Here is a 6,000-nt window from a genome sequence, read left to right on the forward strand (position 1 = left end):
AAAGAAAACATTTCAAATCTCACTTCACCATTTCTGTGTGGGCTTAATAAATCATGTCACATCTCTTAGCCTCAGTTTCCTTCTTTGTAAAAAGAAGGAAGTGGACATTTAGTGTCAAGTTCAAATACAATAGGTTGCATATTGACTTAGAAAACCACAAATTAACATTATGTTATATTCTATTTTTATTTGTTTTCTTAGTTATTTTCCAATTACATTTTAATTTAGTTCAGGACATACTCATTTTTGCACTTATTCCAGGAGAGTTTGACACTGTTAGATTAAATGGCCTCCATGGAAGAAAATTCTAAATTTTGTGTTTTAGGCACAAATCTGTCTGAAACCAAATTTATTAATCTGGTCTTATTCTAATTTAAGTATTTTTCTGCTTAGAGAAAAATCCAAAATAACAGCCCTCTTTAGTCCTTGAGTAATCTTTCTAACAGAAGCCATTTCAGATTTATAGTATTGCTGGCAGTAAATAAAATTCTATGCTTAGATTGAGCAAGGGTTCATAGTTTAGGTAATAGTTTGTTTTAGGGACAAAATAATAGTTGCTTAACATTGGGCACATCCTTGGAGAATCATTTTGAATCAAGATGATTCAATCTAAGGATTATTCTTCCTGTAATCCACATCTTTCTTCTCTTAATTTGATCTCTGCCCTAATCCAATAAAAATTTAAGGGAAAAGGGCACTGGCTATTGTCTGGACTCTGAACTAACTTAAAAAGAGAACAGTTTCTTCTTGAACTTTCACCAACGTACCTCATAAAAATTGGCTATGTCTTTGGTAAGAAAGAAAAAAAGAATTTAATGCAGATCATTGTGAAATAAAAATTATCCAAGTGTCCATTAATTAGATATAGTTATCAATCACCAAATCAAAGATGTAGAGATACTTATCTGCAGAATTTTATTAACTTGGAGAACAGGCTCATCTGTACAGAGTTAGAGAGACCAGAGCAGCAATTTCAATAAGCTAACATAAAAGTGAGTACATAAGCAGCATAGAAAACAGAATTTTACAGAGAGGAGGGTCATATTTGTTGTTGTCATTTCAGGGGTCTTCAAACTTTTAAAATAGAGGGTCAGTTCACTGTTCCTCAGACTATTGGAGGGCTGGACTATAGTAAAAACAAAAACTTTGTTTTGTGGGCCTTTAAATAAAAAAACTTCATAGCCCTGGGTGAGGGCTAAATTTGCTGCCGCATCTGGCCTGCGGGCTGTAGTTTGAGGACCCCTGAATGGTGCAGTGGATAGGGCACTGGGCTTGGAATGAGGACAATTCATTTTCATGAGCTCAAATCCATCCATTTAATTAGCTGTTGATACTGGGCAAAGTCATTTGACTATTTGCTTCAGATTTTCAACTATAAAATGTGCTGGAGAAGGAATTGGCAACCTGCTTCAGTATCTTTACTCCCAAAATCCCAAAATGGGGTAATAAAGAACCTAAAATGGCTGAACACAAACAAAACAAAAAGGGGAAGATAAGGACACCTACCAGCTGGATAAAACAGAATCTGTGAATTCTTTCCCAGCCTCAGTTTTGCAATTCAATTTGTTGTGATCTTTGAGTCTTTAGGATAACATTGGAAAGCACAAAATAGAGATTAGGAGAATGTCCCCTGATTATAGTGGTAGCAAGAGGCCCAGACTAGAAATTTTTTTCCCAGAATTGGTTCATTAATGAGAATTAATGATCTGATCAAAGAATCTCATCTCCTAATATCATTTATATCATCAGAATAATAAAGATGACAATATTACCTAAACTAATTTATTTATTTAGTGCTATACCAATCAGACTCCCAAAAAACTATTTTAATGTCCTAGAAAAATAACAACAAAGTTCATATGGAAAAACAAAAGGTCAAGAATTTCAAGGAAACTAATGAAAAAAAAAATCAAATGAAGGTGGCCTAGCTGTGCCTGATCTAAAATTATATTATAAAGCAGCGGTTACCAAAACCATTTGGTATTGGCTAAGAAATAGACTAGTTGATCAGTAGAATAGGTTAGGTTCAAAGGACAAAATAGTCAATAACTTTAATAATCTAGTGTTTGACAAACCCAAAGACCTGGGAAAACTGCTGGGAAAATTGGGAATTAAGATGGCAGAAACTAGGCATTAATTCACATTTAACACCATACACCAAGATAAGGTCAAAATGGGTTCATGACCTAGGCATAAAAAATGAGATTATAAATAAATTAGAAGAATATAGAATAGTTTACCTCTCAGACCTTTGGAGGAGGAAGGAATTTATGACCAAAGAAGAACTAGAGATTGAAATGGACAAAAGACTGGCCCCCTCATCCCTGGGTCAAGGGGCCTCAGGTTTATAGGAAAATGTTGCTTAAACTAAATTAAGGGAAGTGTTTTACAAAGTGCTTGCTCAACTATGTTCAGACAGAATGCTTGCTTAACAATGTCAGATAATCCTGACCTATTCCATCAGGGGTCCTCAAACTACCGCCCGTGGGCCAGATGCGGCAGCTGAGGATGATTATCCCCCTCACTCAGGACTATGAAGTTTATTTAAAGGCCCACAAAACAAAGTTTTTGTTTTTACTATAGTCCAGCCTGCCAACAGTCTGAGGGACAGTGAACTGGCCCCTTATTTAAAAAGTTTGAGGATCCTTGATCTATGTCAACATCTGCTATTACATTCTGTAAGCCCCCTATTTTTTCCCCTTATAAGCGGAAAGTTGAGTCACTGTAACCGCAAGACTGAACAAGGATGCTTATAAGCCTGTCTCTACTTCTGTTTGAGGTGGAACTCTACTGAGAGGTCCGTCCTGGCTGGTAATAAACAGCTTCTAAATTACGAACACCTTGGCTGTCTTGAATTTTATTGCCTGGGCTATCTCAAGATCATTACTGATCACAAAATAGAAAATTTTGATTATATCAAATTGAAAAGGTTTTATATAAACAAAACCAATGCAGACAAGATTAGAAGGGAAGCAATAAACTGGGAAAACATTTTTATAGTCAAAGGTTCTGATAAAGGGCTCATTTCCAAAATATGTAGAGAATTGACTCTAATTTATAAGAAATCAAGCCATTCTCCAACTGATAAATGGCCAAAGGATATGAACAGACAATTCTCAGAAGAAGAAATTGAAACTATTTCTAGCCATATAAAAAGATGCTCCAAGTCATTATTTGTAATATTCTTCTCTAAAATATAATATTCTCTGGGAGCAGGTTTCTTGGGGGGCTTCTAGGGGTAGACTTCATTTCAGTTCTGATCAATAATCACCTTAAATGCAGCCAGCTGTTAAAGTCCAGATCCTTTATTATCTTGGGCTTCTGAATCTCCTTCCTGTGGCCCGGTTAGCTTTCTTAGAGGCCTATCTCTCTCCTTGGTTCCAAAAACTCCTGTTGCCAGTCCTTTGCCTCTTCCAGTTTCAGCCTCTCTTCTTCTGAATGTCTCCAGTCAGCACAAAGATTGAAGTTGGAATGAATCTGACTCCTCCTCCGAGAGAGTGGGCTTATGGGCTTCTCTTAGACTTGTGAATCTTCTCCACTGAATCCTGACTTGTGAATCTCCCAAAAGTCTCTAGTGGGCTTGTAGGAGCCCCTCCTTATATATCTTCTCTTAAAGGTGTGAACTCCAATGTGTGAACCAAGGTGTGAACTCTCCCAAAGGTGTGAACTCTCCCAAAGGTGTGAACTAAGTACATAAGCATTGTTTCTATCAATTCCAGTGACTTAGCACCTTGTTTCAAGTTCTGGCCCATAACAATTATTAATCATAGAAATACAAATTAAGACAACTCTGAGATACTACCTGTCAGATTGGCTAGAATGATAGGAAATGTGGGAAAACTGGGACTGATACATTGTTGGTGGAATTGTGAACACATCCAGCCATTCTGGAGAGCAATTTGGAACTATGCTCAAAAAGTTATCAAATTGTGCATGCCCTTTGATCCAGCAGTGCTATTACTGGGCTTATACCCCAAAGAGATCTTAAAGAAGGGAAAGGGACCTATATGTGCCAAAATGTTTGTGGCAGGTCTCTTTGTAGTGGCCAGAAACTAGAAACTGAATGGATGCCCATCAATTGGAGAATGGTTGAATAAATTGTGGTATATGAATGTTATGGAATATTATTGTTCAGTAAGAAATGACAACAGGATGATTTCAGAAAGGCCTGGAGACTGATAGGAACTGATGCTGAGTGAAGTGAACTAATCTTGCTGGGTCCAAGAGGACAAGATCTGTAGGTAATCCTGGAAATAGAGAAGGAAGGTCTCTATTTGTCTAGCTGTGTAGATGCTCACACGTGGAAGCATCTGCATTAAATGAAAGCATAAAATCATTCTTTCATACAGCACTTTTAGGCAGCATTCTGCAGCATTAACAAGAATAATTTAAACCAATCACAGTAAAGGTCAACTTTAACTTCAACTAGATATCAGGAAAGAGTAGACACAGTTTATTTCAGGAACATTTTTCTAGAGTAAGATACCCTGACCCATGAGGGAACAGATGTGTGCCTTTTTACATTTTATAGAATGTAAAATAACAAAGGTTATCTCTGCAACTATGATCTACAATCTTGTATTTTTTTCACAAAGTAAAAAGAAGATGAAGGAACTGGATATGCAATTTTTAATATTAGAAAATCAATACATTCATATACTTTAACTGAGCATAGGGGAGGAATCTTGAAAACCAGAGGAAACTCAGAGAAGATGGTTGTCTGAATGGAAGCAGACCATCTAGCTCCTACATACCTACTCTGGCAAAAACTTGAAAGTCACACCAGACCAAATAATAATCAAAGAAATCTAAGGAGAAAACATTAACTCATTTCTTTCAACCCAAAAGTTCTCAAAAAGTCAGCCAGAAAGCCATAGGTAATAGGAAGAGGGCCTGCCAGCAGCACCAATGTCACCACAGAAAAACAATTCCAGCTTGCCAATGGAATCAGTGGCAAGACTTGTGGAGACTGAATGGCTCTATGTTCTATGTGGGAGTGGAGGGCCTCCCCATCCTGCCTTCTGAAAGAGCTAAGGAAGTTAGAAAGTCTAAGGGTGAGGACCTTAGAAACCCTAGCAAGGAGGGGGATTGGGGTGACTGGAAGGATATGGCAGGGCTTGGATTAGACAACCCAGACCTCTGGGAGCTCTAAGGTCCCTAGAATTCTGTCATGAAGTATCACAGAAGATCCTGAAGCTCCAACACTCTGAACCTCAGAGATTAAGGAAAGGGGACATGGGAAAGGAGGATGATGAATCCTGGACTGAGGGTAGAGTCAGTGAAGAAATTCAGGGTAAAATCAAGAAGGGCAACACTCCATTGAATGGTACAACACTCGATCCTCCAGTTTGCCTCTGGCACAAACTTCAATTCAGAAACTAAAGAGATGGAGAGATGAGCAAATCAAAGAAAATATCAACAAGTAGTAAAAATCATCACAAATCCCCCAAATAAGGAGACTAATTCTGTAACAGCTATTAAGCAGTGATTCAAAAGAAAAAAAAAGGGGGGAGGGTTTCCATAAAAAGTACCTTATAAAGTAAGAGATAAAACTGAAATTAAAGATTCTGGAAAACAGGTCAAAAGAAATCTAGAAAGGCATATTTATTTGAGCAGTTGAAAAAGTGCCCTATCCTATCCCAGCTGATGATTTAGCCTAGCCAAACCTTCCTATTCTCTCCTCCTCTATCTTTGGTCAATTTACCACTGAGATAAATGAGGCTTCCTATATTGGTTGGCTTCCTCTTCTCCAAATTTATGAGCTCCTAAGAATGAATGTTTCACCTCCACTTAATTCCTCATCTGGCTTATTTATTTATCAAGCCAAACCAAACCAAACAAACAAACAAACAAAAAAAAACCAAAGTAAAACAACATCTCCAAACCAAAAATAAACCTTGAACTCCATTACTATAATCCCTCTCTTTTCCTCCCACCCCTATCCTCAAACTCAGAGAGCATAGACAATTAAGATTCAAGGGATATCATGAGATTTCCAGA

Source organism: Antechinus flavipes, chromosome 3 (genome assembly GCF_016432865.1).
Source record: "Antechinus flavipes isolate AdamAnt ecotype Samford, QLD, Australia chromosome 3, AdamAnt_v2, whole genome shotgun sequence".
Classification (NCBI taxonomy): domain Eukaryota; kingdom Metazoa; phylum Chordata; class Mammalia; order Dasyuromorphia; family Dasyuridae; genus Antechinus; species Antechinus flavipes.